The sequence below is a fragment of the Jaculus jaculus genome, chromosome 18 (genome assembly GCF_020740685.1).
Source record: "Jaculus jaculus isolate mJacJac1 chromosome 18, mJacJac1.mat.Y.cur, whole genome shotgun sequence".
In the NCBI taxonomy this organism is placed as follows: domain Eukaryota; kingdom Metazoa; phylum Chordata; class Mammalia; order Rodentia; family Dipodidae; genus Jaculus; species Jaculus jaculus.
In genome coordinates, this window is record NC_059119.1 from 56298125 (window position 1) to 56315799 (window position 17675).

Below are 17675 nucleotides of genomic sequence, written 5' to 3' on the forward strand. Positions count from 1 at the left end.
TTACCTTCATGGACACATTGGGGAATATTATTGACCAGAGCGTGTGGGGCCTGCCATTGGCCACTGTACTCTAGAAAGTTGCTGTCAGTCTCTAGCTACTATTAACTTCCTGTAGCTCTTCAGGAAGAGATAGAGGCCTTCCACCATGTCATCCATGATGAAACGGTGATGGGCCCAGTAGTACATGGGCCTTGTTCAGGTCATGAAAGTCTCTTTGAAGTTAGGAATGTAATGGCCATGTCTTAAGAGTTTATATAACCTTTTATATTTTTTACTTCATTAACAGAAACATCTATGACCATGTTTAACATTGCCAAATAGCAGTATTTACTTTTTTCCTCAATATTGAGAAACTATCAATAACTTACCATAAATGTTTGTTGTAGAATTTCAAAAGCTATTCATTATCAGATTAAGACAATTATTAATCCATTCAAAATTTATAAAGTATTTTTCTTATGAATAGGTGCAATTTTTTTCCATTATATTTTCTGTATCTATTATAAAGACCAAACACTTTACTCCTATTGTCTACTAATTTGGAAATTTTTACTGATGTATTTAAAAATGTTGAATACATATTTCTAACAGAACCAATTGGTTGCACATGTTAATGATTATGAGGGAATTCTGCTTACATTTATTAAAACATTTAAAGTACTTTTACTACGAAACAAAGTTGGAAGTTACCATAGCATGAAGGAATAAATTATAATTCTTTAATATTTCTCGATTTCCTATTAACTATACAACATTGTCACAAAATAGTAATATTTTCCTAATATATTTGTGATGACTGTAGGACTTGTCATTCTATTTGCATGTGCCCTGGTTATAGCTTCAGTTTGTGTTTTCCCTCTTTTACCAGTTTGGAATAAAGGTGATTTAAATTAGCAAACTAGAAAAAAGTGAAATGCTTTGGAAAATTCAAACTTAATGTCAAAGTACACAGCAAAAGAATCAAAGTGCTGGCAGGATTTCAACTCTTGCTGGATTTATTCAGTATTTTATTTTATTTTATTAAATTTTTTTAAAATTTATTTATTGGAGAGTGACAGACACAGAGAGAAAGACAGATAGAGGGACAGAGAGAGAATGGGCGCGCCAGGGCTTCCAGCCTCTGCAAACAAACTCCAGACGTGTGCGCCCCCTTGTGCATCTGGCTAACGTGGGACCTGGGGAACCGAGCCTCGAACCGGGGTCCTTAGGCTTCACAGGCAAGCGCTTAACTGCTAAGCCATCTCTCCAGCCCATATTATTCAGTATTTTATATAGTAAACAAAATATTCAGAGACACATCATGACCAAATCCTCTTAGATTATATTCTGTGTGTTTATAAAATAACCTAATGGAAAGAACCTTATAGATTTTAGGACCTGAGAACCCCCACTAAATATTTGCATTTTTTTTAAATGTCTGATCATTCCAATATCTCATTAATTTATTTACTGGTTTTTGTGCTTATTTTTTTTCAAATTTTAGATACTGTTTCATTATACATCCACAATCTGTAGAACAGCTTTCAGAGGTGTGTTTCTACTCTGGCTGGTCCCTCCACTCTGATGATAGTCTGTTGCTGTGCAGAAACTTAATACCTTCATGCAATCCCATTTGTTAATTCCTGTTCTATTGTGTTCAAAAAATTTACATATGCCTATACCTTGAAACATATTCTTTATGCTTTACTCGAGCAGTTAAATCACTTCAGTTTTTAAATTTAAATTAAGTCCTTTGATCCACTTTAATTTTATTTCTGTACATGGTAAAAGATGTAGAATTAATTTCAATCTTTAGCAGGTATATATATCCAGTTCTTCCAGTACCATTTGTTGATTAAGTTGCCTTCTACCCCCACCCCCTAAGAAACATGTGATTTTTTTTTACACTATTGTCAAAAACTAGGTGGCAATAGCTGTCTTTTATGTTCTATTGGTCTATGTGTCTGTTTTTGTATCAGTATCATGGTGGACTCCACTTCCTTGAACTGAATGCAGTAGGAGACCTTTCCTCTCTTAAGGTACTTCTTCTTAGGTATTTGATTGCAACTTTGAGAAAATAACTAATACAGGTAGTTGGTACTAAGAAGTGGCCCAGTGCTATGAGAAATCTGATAACGGACTTCATACACCTATGTAAATGTTTTGCAAGGAGTATTTATAAACGTTTGGCACTTTGGGCTAGAGAGCCACACAATGCTGTAAGAAGAGCTTACTAGGTGATCTCGGTGGGGGGTTGAAGAACAGAATACAGACACAAATGAAGGCAGTGGACGCTGAGACCCTGAAGTCACAGAGGGTTGTGAGTTCTCTGTGGAGAACTGGCCTGGAAACAGCTTATATTACTTTCTGGCAATGAACCTGGCTGCATTCTGTGCATGCTCTGAGAACTCGAAAGAGGATGGATTCAAGAGCTGCGGACAAATTTTTATGGTAGAAGAACTCTCAAGATAGAGCAGCATGCAGGCTCTGGGATGGTAACAGCTCACTGGTCTGATTCAGGTCTATATTCAAATCAATAAGAAGAACAAAGAGTTATAAAAATGTGTCAGCAGGTGGGTAAAAGAGGGAAGTTTAAAGTATAAATCAAGCTGTTTGCTGAGGTTTGAATGTACAATGTCTCCTATGGGCTCCTGTATTTGACCACAGGTAGCACTATTAGGTAAGGTTGTGTGACCTTTTGAAGGTGGAGCTTCGCTGGAGGGAGTGGGTCAGCGGGGGCAGACCTTGAAGGGAAGTAGCCCACTCCACATGCGGTTTTCTTTCTGAATCCTACCTGCCAATGGGACAATTGGCTCCTACTGCCCTCCTTGCCTAACCACATATATTTTACCCTCTAGAAGTATAATCCAAAACGAACTCTTTCCTTCTGTAAATTGTTTCCGGTTAGATATTTGTTCACACCAACAAGAAAATAACTGATATACTGGTGCACAGTAAGTATATGAAATTTGTAAGGAGATCCGTGCTATTAAAGGGAAACCTCCCATGCTACACGGGGATAATATGGACGATGCACTGAGGGCAAGACCTCTCCTACCAGAGAGTTCATTTTGTGAAAACCCGAGTTCATTTGAAAGAGTGCCTTAACTGATAATGCTTCGAAAGGGGCTCCATATTGGAAAATAACTCCCTGTAGAAGTTTCTCAGGCTAGCAGGTACACAGGAGTTGTTGTGGCTGTATCCAAGGGGGCTTCTTAAGCTGACCGTGAGGTTGGCAGCATTGCTAATGTGGTACTGTACTCTCAGACGTGAAATATGCAAAGTCAAGGGTGTCATAGTCTTTCAATGGTTTCAGAAAGCTTCTGAGGTTAGACAGTGTGTGACATGGTTGGAATCCCTGCAAAGAGCACTTGAGAGGTCACTGTGTGATATGCTATGATGGTGAACCCTGAGTTGCAATGGGACCCTAGGTTGTTGGAGATGTTATGGCCTTGGGACATCTGCCCCCCCCCCAAAAGCTATAGGCTTAGAGGGGATCCAACCCAACAGAGAGACTACATGTGTTGTGAACAACAGAACTTAAGGGGCAAGGCTACTCAAGACTTTGGGAACCCAGACGACTTCATCATAATTCTCAGATGCTGGGCATGGGGATCCAAGGTTTGGCTTTTGTCTGAATAGTTTTAATCTTGCTTTGGTACAATGTTAATGTTATAGGTGCTCTTAGTTAAGCAATTATATTCAGTCTCAGAGGAGACTGTACTTTTGAACATATATTTAGGATAGTCAGAGGCTATGGGGATATTTAGAGATGGATTAAATATGTGTGTGTGTGTGTGTGTGTGTGTGTGTGTGTGTGTGTATGTATGTGTGTATGTACGTACGTATGTATGTATGTATGTATGTATGTATGTATGCATATATATATAATGTGATGGTCATGAGCCTAAAGGGATATACAGTGGAAAGTAATGGTTTAAACGTGATACATTTGGGGCTAGAGGGATGGCTTAGCGGTTAAGGTTCTAGCCTGCAAAGCTAAAGGACCCAAGTTTGATTCCCCAGGGCTCATGTAAGCCAGATACACAGGTGGCACATGATTCTGGAGTTCATTTGCAGTAGCTGAAGGCCCTGGAGCACCCATTCTCTATTCAGTCTCTCTCTGTCTCTCTTTCTTTCTCTCTGTCTTGCAAATATAAATAAAAATAATATATATATTTAAAAAGTGATATGTTTTTATGTCATGTTGACAAGGGATACACCTATGATGGCTAATGCTAACTTGACAAAGTCTACAATCACCATAAACAAATCCCTGGGTATGTCAGTGAGAAAGTTTCTAGTTACATTGAGGTCAAAAGATCCACCCTCACTGTGGGTGACACTGTTACACAGGACAGGCTCTAGGACCGAAAAAAGGAGAAAGCAAGGTGAACGCTAGTCTTCATCCACATTGCTTCCTCATGGTAGACTAAAACTCACTAGTGTGTGGAAGAAAAGAGTCAGTGGTTAAAAGCACTAACTTCTGAGGCCAGATGGCCTGAACTTGATTGCCAGTATGCACCTAAAGCTAGATGCACAAAGTGGAGCATGCCTCAGGGATTTGTTTGCAGTGCCAGAGGCCACCAATTACCCATTCTCTCTCCCTCTCTCTCTCACTTCTGATTTCTCGTGGGCAGGAACGCTTCATACTATCTCCTCTTTCCTTCTCTTAAACTAATGAAGTTTCTCTGAATTTTACCCTCTGGCCTGTTAATCCTTTGACATAATAAGACAAGAATCCAGTGGCACCCAAAACTTATCATTTCATTATCACATATTGGTGCATTTGCAGGGAACACCAAATTCCAGTTTCATTGTGACTTGCTTTTGTAATGGGAATGTTTACCTCTGTGCCATTATGTGTTAGAAATATGTAACTTGTGTAATGGTTTTACAGGACTTATAGTTTATGAGATGCCCTTGAATCTCAGATGAGATTTTGAACATACAGGAACTTCGGAAGTCTGACTGAGTACATCTCGCACTATGGGCTGATGTGAGTCTATGGAGGTCAGAGGTGGAGTGTGGTGGTTTGCATGTAAATGACCCCCAGATCCTTTAGGTATTTTGGATTAAGCATTCCACCGGTGCCACTGGGGGCAGATCTTGAGTCTATCCCACTCTATGTTGGGAGCTCCTGCTGTGTTCCCTCTTTTATGGACGTATCCTGTTGAGGACCAGCTGCCTCCTCGGTGATGAAACTACCCCTTCAACCCGTAAGCCTGAACTCAACCCCTTCTTCCTGTAAGCGGCCTCTGTCAAGTTATTTTTCCTCACCAAGGAGAGGGTATCAACATCATAGGTCGACTTACCAACTTCTTGATTTGGCTTAAAGTGAATAAATAAATAGATCAACATCCATGTCCAGACTCTTAGGCCAAAACGTAGTGAGAATCCTTTCTGTGTTGCTGCCAACAATACCTCAAGGAATATGGTATCCTAATGGTATAAAATTTTAGATAGTCCCTAGTCTGCATGGGAATAAATATCCATCAAAAGAATGTATGATTTTTTTACTTTTTTTTTTTTTAGAAATGATAACTCACATGAAAAAATGGTAGGCCTTTTTTTTTTATCAAAACACTCATTATTCAGTTAATAACTAGGATGAACTCCAACAAGACATTAGAACCCATATAGATTCACGACAATCCAGAGTAATACTGCGACAGCAAACATGAGCATGCATAGTAATTACTGCTAATTCCTGTTAATTCACCTGCATAATTCAGTGATGCCACCCTGTAGTAAAAAAAATAAATAAACAAATTGCAGCCACTTTCAAGCTTTACACTGGCTGACAAAAATTATGAGTGTCTTGTTTGTGAATGTTTGAAAAGAATATTTTATTGTTGTGTTGGATTTCCAGAGTTATTCCAGTCTTATTTATGAAAGTATGTGTCTATTCTACACATATAGTCTAACGGAACACACAAAGCTGGGCTTCAGGCTAAATGGACAGGAATATATCAGAACCAAAGAAAGATCATGACTAGGTCAGCTTTACAAGTTAAATGTGTGCATAAGAACTTAACAGAAGAAAAAAAAAAAAAAAACAGGTCCAGAAGGGCAGACTGAAAACCAATTGTTGAAATATCAGAGTATCTAGTAAAAGACATCAGCAAAGTCGAAGAGAAGGTCAGAGGCTATACCGTCAAATAACATATGCGAGAAAATGTCCAGAAATACATTTGGAAATGGCCATTCCTCAAGTACTTGCTATGTGACAGAAACTACTAACATCATTGGATTTTTAAGACGAATAACCATTAAAAGAAGGAATAAACTTACCAAAGAAGAAAGACCCAGTAATATAAATCATTGTACAGTGTCTTAAGTTCTTATTTATTTATTTATTTGTTTGACTGAGAAAGAGGGAGAGAGTGTGAGAGAATGGGCACACCACACCTCCGCCATTGCAAATGAACTCCAGATGCATGTGCCCCCTTGTGCATCTAGCTAATGTGAGTCCTGGGGAATCGAACCTGGGCCCTTTGGCTTTGCAGGCAAATGCCTTAACTACTAAGCCATCCCTCCAGCCCAAGTTCTCTTTTTTTAAAGACATTTTTATTTATTTATTTATTTATTTGAGACAGAGAGAGGGAGAGAGAAATAGGGAGTGAATGAGAATGGTCATGCCAGGGCCTCTAGCAACTGCAAACAAACTCCAGATGCATGTGCCAACGTGTGCATCTTGCTTACGTGATTCTTGGAAAATCCACTGGATCCTTAGGCTTTGCAGGCAAATGCCTTAACTGCTAAGCCAACTCTCCAGACCCATGTCTTAAGTTCTTGATGAAAGAAAAATCAGTACTCATTGGTAACATATACTAGAGAAGACATATGTTTGTTAACAGAGTTTTATTGTATCTTAACTGATCAAGTGGATTTTTAGAAGAGTGCTATAAAAGTCACTTTAACCAGAATATCAGAAAAGAAATTAAGCATATAAACTTTTAGCAATAATGTAGAATAGGCTAATTGTATGAAATAATGGGTTTCACTGTCATATCTCTATGCTTAAATATAGTATATTTATATTATATTCACCCGAAATTGCCAAAAATTATATACTTAAGTCTTATAACTTTGATTCCACAAAAATAGCCTTTTCAATAGAAAGTAGCCAGAAATAAGCCTGGAAAATTAAGTTCATATATGGTTACAAAGTCCTTGGAATATTTGCTAAAGGATTTAAAAATACACATTAAATATTAATTATTTTTAAATTTTTATTTATTTATTTGAGAGAGAGAAAGAGAGAAGAGAGCAAGCCATGGGTACTCCGGGGCTTCCACCCACTGCAAATGAATGCCAGATGCATGTGCCAACTTGTGTGCATCTGGCTTATGTGGGCCCTGGGGAATCGAACCTGGGTTCTTTGGCTTTGCAGGCAAGCATCCTAACCACTAAGCCATCTCTCTGCTCTTATATGTCATTTTAGACTCTGACATATTTCTGCTTAAATAAGATGCCATCCTTTTAAATGAAAAGGTTGTGGGAGAGATCAGGCACATGGAGTTAAAGGCTGAGGGGCCCCCTCACTGCTGTGAGGGGGACACAGGTGTGGAGTGAAGCAGTGATGGAGGTCAGTGACCAGTGTTGCTGAGTTCTAGCCTGTCACAACCCGCCTCCAGCAAGAATGAAAAGCAACTATCTGAAGAGTGAATAAAACCACAGGGAGACTTTAGATGGAAGCCAGCACTTTGATAAAACACAAGGCTATCACAGGGATTTTGTCTACTAAACTAAGGCATGCATCAATTTGCACCAACAAGATGGCCCCATATTCTATGGACATCATGCACTGTTACTGGTTTGGAGAATCAGGGAGTGAGGGCTTATCTTGGGCAACCTCAGCAACTGGAAAGTTAACAGGGGGAATTGTAGGAAGTAGATATAAGCGTAGAGTCACAAATTATTCAGATGAACTCTGCCCAGTTCGGTTGGTGTCTTTCCCATCATGGTGCATAGGATAGCCTTTGATCAGCTCGGCCAAGGATAAGAGGAATGAACTGAAATTCAACCCTCTGCCTTTCGCATAACACAGACTTTTTTTTTTTTTAATTTTTATTGATTTACTTATTTGAGAGTGACAAACACAGAGAGAAAGACAGATAGAGGGAGAGAGAGAGGATGGGCGCGCCAGGGCTTCCAGCCTCTGCAAACGAACTCCAGACGCGTGCGCCCCCTTGTGCATCTGGCTAACGTGGGACCTGGGGAGCCGAGCCTCGAACCAGGGTCCTTAGGCTTCACAGGCAAGCGCTTAACCGCTAAGCCATCTCTCCAGCCCAAGTCATTTTTATTAGCTATGATAATTATAAATGTTTTCCCCAGATTATTATTTCTTTAATGGTATTTGTATTTTTTCTTTTCCCCTTCCTTTCTTTTCTTTTCTTTCTTTCTTTCCTTCTTTCTTCCTTCCTTCCTTTCTTTCTTTCTCCTTTTTTTTTTTTTTTTTTTTTTTTACTTAAAAGACAGTGAGGATTTGCTTAGCTTCCACAGCTTTAGGACACAGTGAGATACTGTGTCAGCTCTTGGTGACAGCTGGGGCGGCTTGGGGTCTGAAGCGCACACTTGTGAGATAAGCCACGCAGCTCACAGGCTGCTTTGGATGGTATGAGGAAGAGTCACAGAGCTTGAGGGACAAAGGCTTAGAGCCTGTCCCTGTCAGCCTCCCCGTGGGCTACAGATGATGGGTTGGTTTCACTAGAAGTTATCCTAAATAACAGAAAAAGGATGCTGCAATCCACTTTGACAGGAATAAGAACAAAAACCATGCCAAATCAATTAAAACAAAACATAACAACCCAGAAATAGGCAAAACCATCATGCCATGTGGACACAGTGTATAGGCAGCCACACATAGGCAATAAAGAGAAGACCTAAGATAAACCAAGCATGTAAACACTTTGACCTTGGACTTGTGGCTTCCATAACTGTGGCAGAATAAATTTCTTTTGATTAAGCCACTCTGGCCTTATTATTTTGCTAAGTGGTCTAACAAAGTAATACAATTCTCTTCGGAGAAAAATAGGGGAACTATTGGGAATATAGCATTTGTGTTTAAGATTAAGACTCTTTAGAATTGGAAAAATAACATTAAAATGTTATTTGCTAGGTCTCTACTCATTCAGTATTTGATTTTCTCTGTAATTTCTCTGCAAAGAAGCTCTCCAACCCATACACAACAGCTAGTGATGAGTTCAGTACTTTTGTGTGATAGCCAGTGTTTAAATTTATAGATAAACTTGTTTGCAGTTTTCTGTAACATGATGGTTTGAAGTACATATCTACATGGCTAAATACAAATAATTATTAAGTAGATCATATCATGTTGTTATTATTTTGTAGCAAGACTGCTTAACTTCCATTCTTTGTAAATTGTTTTGGTTTGTTTTTTCAAGGTAGGGTCTCACTGTAGCCCAGGCTGACGTGGAATTCACTATGTAGTCTCAGACTGGCCTCGAACACGAGGCAATCTTCATACCTCTTCCTCCCAAATGCTGGGATCAAAGGCACATGCCACCACACCCAACTTGTAATTTTTAAAGATAAAATATATCACCGACTATAATCACCTAGCTATATGATTTCATGTCTTTGGACAGATAATCAGTAGTGGCATTGCTGAACTCTCTGGAAAACTTTCTCCAGGTTTTTTTTTTTTTTTTTTCCTTTTTTGAGGAACATTTGTACTATCTACTATAATAGCTCTATCATCCCTACCAACAAAGGGCAAGGTTTCTTCTTCTTTGCATGCTTGCCAGGACTTATTATATTTTGTCTTAAACTTTTGGTAGCACAACAGTATTGCTAACTATTTCTAATCTACACCTTAAAACTGGACCTTCTTAAACACACACACACACACACACACACACACACACATATATTTTTGTTGTTGTTGTTGTTTTGGTTTTTCGAGGTAGGGTCTCACTCTGGCCTTGAACTCATGGCGATCCTCCTACCTCTGCCTCCTGAGTGCTGGGATTAAAGGCGTGTGCCACCACACCTGGCTTAAATATATTTTATATACTTATTTACTTGAGAGAAAAAGGGAAAGAGAGAGAGAGGGAATGAATGCCAGGGCTTCCAGCCACTGCAAACGAACTCCAAATGCATGCGCCCCTTGTGCATCTGGCTTATGTGGGTCCTGGAGAGTTGATTCAAGATTACTTGGCTTTTCAGGCAAATGCCTTAAGTGCTAAGCCATCTCTTTAGCCCCTGGAAATTTTTAACCAACATTAGTAAATTTCTTCAAATCTTTATGAGAAATTGCCAACTGGAGAATCATCTACTATCTATATCTTCTTTTGTTTATTAATTAATTTATTTATTTGAAAGAGAGAGAGAGAGAGTGGACACACCAGGGTCTCTAGCCACTGCAAATGAACTCCAGATGCATGCACCCTCTTATGCATCTGACTAACGTGGGTATTGGGGAAATCAAGCCTCGAACCGGAGTCCTTTGGCTTCACAGGCAAGTGCTCAACGACTAAGCCATCTTCCAGCCCCTCATCTACTATATCTTCTATTCTCCTTTGGTTATTTGCAATTGTTCTTCTTTTATTTTTATTTAAAGGTTCTGAAAGGACTGACATGATTTTAGTCTGGCTTTTTAGACAACTTGATCTCAAAAGATGTCAGTTTCTGCTTTGTGTGTCCTGAACCTTCTCTGGTACTTCCCCATTAGCCTGTATATGAAATCAGACATCCCAGCTATTTAGAAAGCGGGCAGCTTTGGTATCCTTCATTTTCTTCTGGTCACAAATAGCTTGATTTTTTTGGACAGGAGGAGATGCTTCAGCTCCCTCATGAAATAAATATTCACAATAACATTTTGGCTAATGATAATTTTGCATTTGAGCTTGTGGATTTGGGGAAAAAAAAACAGGAGTTTATTGAGATGAAGATCCATTTCTGTGAGATAGTTAAGCCTAAAATTCAAGTTTGCATACAGATGATAATTGGTTCCCTGCCCATTCTCATTCTATCAGGTAATGACTTGTTCTATATTGTACTCTGGTATTTAATATAAATAACGTGTGTTCTAGAAAATTGTTCCATTTTGTACAGCATATTTAGTTTCCTAACAGAAAAAATCTCATTAAGAAAGTGACAACGGGAAATGGGATTCCCTATACATATTATAATACTGTTTGCTCTTATCTAGAATTTATAGTAACAGGGAGACCATGGAAAATATATATATTTATATGTTATAGGAAATTATTTCAAAGCGATGTCCATTTCGTAAGGAAAGCTATAAAATTTTAAATAATACAGGTGGAATAATGATTACTCAAACTGTTTGCAAAGAGGGATTTTGATTGTGTGATGACTTAAACATGTATCTTTAAATCATTTTTATAAAGTAACTGAAATTTTCTTGAATAAACAAATAAGAATCCTTAGACCTGAAAGGCACTTTAGAACCCATCTATTCTCCATCTTTAAAGAGAATAAAGCTACTTCCCAGAGAGATTGATTTTGACAAGGACATATAACTGCAAAAGTAGGATTCACAACACAGGTCATCTGCTTTCCCAGACAATATATATGGTGCTATATTTTTTTTTAAATAACATAATTTTTAAGTAATTTGGCTTTAAATTCTGAGAATGAGAATTACTATGATAATAGCATTATGAAAGAGGCAAAGTTCATGTCCAGAGTCCCTGCCTCTGAGGCAGTCTTATGCCTTAAAATCTGATAACAAGCATCATTTTAATGAGGTTGTTTGTTTTCATTTAAAAAGCATAGTAGTAGCATCCTTATAAAAATGGTATTATACTACAGTTTTCTAGACTAAAACACAGCAAACCAAAATTCTTTTACTTTGAATATGGAAAGAAAATACCAAAAATATACTATTTTCCACTTTATACCCAAAGTACTTTGAGTATTATAACTGATGGTTTAAGAAATAGTTATATTTATTTATTTAATTTTTTTGTTTATTTTTATTTATTTATTTGAGAGCAACAGACAGAGAGAGAAAGAGGCAGATAGAGAGAGAGAGAGAGAGAGAGAATGGCTGTGCCAGGGCCTCTAGCCACTGCAAACGAACTCCAGAGGTGTGCGCCCCCTTGTGCATCTGGCTAACGTGGGTCCTGGGGAACCGAGCCTTGAACCGGGGTCCTTAGGCTTCACAGGCAAGCACTTAACCGCTAAGCCACCTCTCCAGCCCAGAAAGAGTTATATTTAAATGATATTACTTAAAAGGAAGATAACACAAGAGAGATTTAATAGATAGCTGCTTTTATACTTATTTAAAAATCAAAAGGGAAGAGTATCAAATAATATTGCCCAATATCTACATGAAATGAGCTCCCAAATTTGGCATACAGTATTTTTTTTAAAAATTTTGTTTGTATAATTAATGTCAAAGGAAAGTGATCCTGGTGTGAACTTCCTTGGAGACATGTCATTTTCACCTAGAAACTACAATGAAAAGATAGCCTTGCTGATTTGGGAGCATTACCACATGTGACAGGAAAATGAAAGACAAAACAAGAATATTGGCTATTGTAAATTGTCAGATCTATTTAAGTTAAGGCTATAAGAGGATTAAAACCAAAAAATCTATATCGGAGCAAGGGGATTTGAGAACTATTCGGATTACAGAATAGGTTATTCAGAATACAAACAGACTAGTGGAACCCCTACTTGAAAAAAAATGAATGAATGAGTTAATGGGAAATTCCTTCTCCAGGCAATGTCCCTAGGAAACTTTTTTTTTTTTTTGTGAGAAATAAAATTAAAAACTAGTTATCCAAACACCCAGACTTAAATCAAGACCATGGTATGCTAAGCTACACAGAGGGCGAATTATGGAGCCTTGCATTTCATCTAGTCATCCTTAGGCCTAATCTACCAATTGCTCTTCCGTTTCTTGCTGCATCTTCGATTTATTCATATCTCTTTGGAGAGTTCTAACGCACACTGTCCATGCAGGGAACCCAGACGAAGGAACTCTAGGTCACTGATTTTGAGAGAAGTTATCAGTAGATGAAATCTACTTCCAGCAGCTGGGGAGATGGCTGAAGGAGGAAAGCCCTTGCTGCACAAATGTGAGGTCCTGAGGCTGGATCCCTAGCAGCCCTGTAAAACGGTAGGGATGGTGACATGCACGTTTAATCTCAGTGATGGGGAGGAAGATTCAGAGGACTCCCCCAGTTGTCAGTGGCAAGCTGACACAGCCAAATCGGTGAGCTCCATTTTCATGAATGGCCCTGTCTTTGAAGTCAAGGTGAAGAGCGGCCATGGCAGACACTTGACATCAATCTCTGGCTTCTACTTATATGCACACAAGTCACACATACATGCACACCTGCACCCACACAAACATGGATGTATGAACAAATGCATAGACACACAACACACATGCACATGCTAGAAGGAAACTCAATAGAAGTCACACAGGAAAATATCCTTCACACATCATCAACAAGGTCCTCCGTTCCTGGTAGGCACAAATCCCTTAACGTGGAACATCTATTAAGGAATGCTACTGTACTCTGTAAAATCCACACTAAACTTGTTGAATGCCAGCATCTTCTTCACAGCAGGGCCAACTCAATGGCTTATCTAATTGATGGCTTAATGGGCATTGATCATTCCATTCCACTACACTCAAAACTTACTGAACCATAGTGAAATTGTTAGAAACTCGCACTGAACAGTAACAACTTGTGAGAAAGTCTAATTTGCCCTGTTAACACAGTGCATTTAGCAACCTTTACAGCATAGCTATCATGAAGAAGATGCTACCAGCAGTTCTATCCCTATTAGGGATGAGGAATTTGATACTTAGATGTTTGTAAGTATTTTAGAACAATGTCCTTAATCACTCAACCAGCTACTTGCCAGCAGTGCTCGTATTAGAACGCGTGACTGGCTGTCTCCAAAACCCATACTTCTAAGCAGCTAATAGTTCAGATGACTTCTAAGGGCAAAGTACACCCCTAAAATTCCTTGTGGGGTATGTCAAAAGTCACTTGCCTTCCTCCCTTCCCTTTCCCATATCTTTTTTAAAAAATTTTTATTTATTTATTTATTTATTTATTTATTTATTTATTTATTTATTTATTTGAGAGTGACAGACACAGAGAGAAAGACAGATAGAGGGAGAGAGAGAGAATGGGCGCGCCAGGGCTTCTAGCCTCTGCAAACGAACTCCAGACGCGGGCGCCCCCTTGTGCATCTGGCTAACGTGGGACCTGGGGAACCGAGCCTTGAACCGGGGTCCTTAGGCTTCACAGGCAAGTGCTTAACCACTAAGCCATCTCTCCAGCTCCCCTTTCCCATATCTTAAAGAGTCCCCCCACCATTTCTATGCTTATAATTGTGTTCTACTCCCTCTCTGTCCCTCCTTGTCGCAAATATTTACAAGCACTCCTTAGTTTTCTTCTCAGTACATCTGAACTCTGTATTTTTGCTTTCTTACGTGATAACAAACGTGCACACACACACACACACACACACACACACACACACACACACACACACGTTTCCTTCTTACATGATGCTTATCTTTTTTTTTTAAATACTTTTTATTTATTTATTTGAGAGTGACAGACACAGAGAGAAAGACAGATAGAGGGAAAGAGAGAGAATGGGCGCGCCAGGGCTTCCAGCCTCTGCAAACGAACTCCAGATGCGTGCGCCCCCTTGTGCATCTGGCTAACGTGGGACCTGGGGAACCGAGCCTCAAACCGGGGTCCTTAGGCTTCACAGGCAAGCGCTTAACCGCTAAGCCATCTCTCCAGCCCCATGATGCTTATCTTTAAACAGTCATGTTTACCACACAAATAAAAAAGAGACACAACTTCTAAGTTTCAAGTAAAAATGTTACTGGTCCTTATTGTTATATCTTCATCATAATGTAATCCCTAAGATTCTAAAATGATTATTTTGCATTCTCTATGTTTCCTTTCTCTGCATGGTATTTTCTCTTCACACAAGAGCTACACTGGTTTCAAGCAAGAATAATGCATTCATATGTGTAGCTTTAAAAATATCAAATGGTATAAGCAGAATTAAAAGCTAAAATAATCACTTGCCATTATGAAAAGCGCCTGTTCTTCTACAGCTATTAATTATAACTGAGCATTTATGTGAACACTTTGCTTTGGTACTGGACTGCTTTTTGAACTCTTTAATAACTTGCTTTTTTCACAGTTGATTATGTTGACTCTTTGGAGAACAGGAATATTACTGAAAAATTATGTAAGCGAGACAATTCAATAAACTAAAGTACAACCTTTCCTTTCTTATTGTATCAATCACATTGACCAGATCCTATAAGATATTGTTAAACAGAAATGGAAAAGGACTAGCTTTTGTTTTCCAACTTAATAAGAATGCACCTGATTTTTCTTTGTGCACATGATAAAATTTTCATTATTCCATTATCAAACTAAATACTGCCTTCTCCTAACTTGCTTTATATTTTATCAGTGGTACCAACAACATTTGTGTGTGTGCGTGTGTGTGTGTATGTCTTGCAAACATATGTGTGTACAGACGTGCATGCAATGTGCACTCCTCTGCAGAGGAAGAGACCATGCTCTTGTACTCCACTTCTTTGATACAGAATGCCACAAGTCAGTTGCCATCCTTCCTTCCCCACCCTGTAGCTTAAAGGGTCACCCCATCTACTTCAATCTCTCCAACTTCACACTGAACAACAACAACAAAAAGCTTCCTGCTTTTTTTGTTAGATTGGCTGACTAGGAAGCTCAGAGATCAATCTTTAGGTCTCTGCCCTCTTAGCAGGGGGGTCACAGGCTTGCACAACTGTGTCCAGCTTAGTATGTGGTTTCTGGGGATCAGACTAAGGTCTTCCTATTCATGCAGGAAGCACTCTTAGACACTGACCCTTCTCAGTTCAGTTCATTGAACTTGGATCTGATGAGACATTATTGCTATTAATAGGAAATACCTTAAGAAAGGAAATATTTTTTTAAAATATTTATTTATGTATTTGGGAGAGAGTATGTCAGATAGAGAAGGTAGAGGAAGAGAGAGAGAGGGAAAGAGAGAGAGAGAGAGAAAGGACCCATCAGGGCCTTCAGCCACTGCAAATAAACTCCAAACATAGCCACTACCTTATGAATCTGGCTTACATGGGTTCTGGGGAGTTGAATCTGGGTCCTTAAGCATCACAGGCAAATGCTTCAAGAATTTAGCCATCTCTCCAGACTGTTTTGTTTTTGTTAAAGGAGAATTTTTTAATGGAATCTAGCCTAGTCTTGGTCTTATTAATTTCCTTTCTTGGTAGTGAGTGCTGAGATTATGAGCAAATGCTGTCAGGAGATTTTATTTTTATTTTCTTTTTTAAAATATTATTTTTATTTTATTAATTTGAGAGACATAGAAAACTAGGGAGAGAGAGAGAGGGAGAAAACACTGCAAAAGAACTCCAGATGCAAGTGGCCTCATGGATTTGGCTTATGTGGGTTCCGGAGAATTGAACCTGGGTCCTTTGGCTTAGCAGGTAAGCGCCTTATCTGCTAGGCCATCTTTTCAGCTCTTATTTTGATTTTTAAATGGTCATAATCAAGTGTGGTACGTATATTGAACATATAGTTAGAATTTTAAAAATCAGAAAGTAATTCTCACTTATTAAAAGAGATATTCTAAAACTGTTGAATTTTATATATTTTCACGTTGAGCATTTTCTTGGATCTACATATGAAGCATTAGATATAAAATATTCATCATATATGATGTCAATAAGATATCATATATATTGTATCTTGCTTCACTGGTTCTGTTTTGTATGAAATTAATGCTTAGCTAGTAATATAAGTTGTTTTAGTTGATCTTACTTGTTTTGTTTTCCATATCTTCTTTCTGTTTTACAATGCAGTAAGTAAAAACATAGTTTTAGAATTTTAAGAGTTACTAGAGTAAGGTAAGGTGTGAAGTTATAGATTAATTTATTATCCTTTTCATCATGTGATGTTGCCTTTTTTTTTTTTTTTTTTTTTTTTTTTTGAGGTAGGGTCTCACTCTAGCTCAGGCTGACCTGGAATTCACTCTGTAGTCTCAGGGTGGCTCCGAACTCATGGTGATCCTCCTACCTCTGCCTCCCGAGTGCTGGGATTAAAGGCATGCGCCACCATACCCGGCTGATGTTGCCATTTTTATGAGTTTCAACAATTTAATTTTTATGACTTGTCAGTTTGAAAGTAAGAGTTATGTGTCCCAGATTGTTAGGCTCCTCTACTTTGCTCATTGGCTTTGGTTCTCTTCTGTCTCTGTCTGTCTGCTTTCCTTTCTCTCATTCAATTTAATTTATTACTAGATTGTATTATTTATTAAGTTGTATTAAATTAGTGCATATCTATATATGCTAAATTGTCTATTGAAAATATCTTTGATAGTTTTCTTTTGTGTATGATAGACTGAAGTATTTATATATATATACTTAATGTATGCACATAAAAATAACTAACCAGATTTTATATATATCTACAAGTGTGTGTATGAGAGAGAGCGAGAGAGAGACAGTGTGTGTACATAGACGGTTTGCCTTATCTCCCAAGATCTACTTAGTTATGTGCTACATTAAGACAATAAATATGCAGAGTATTACCTTCTGGGGACCGATGGAGTTTTCTACTGCGTCCTTAATAACCTTGCCAATGCACAAGTTTCAGTGGAAAGTGTGACATGGGCTC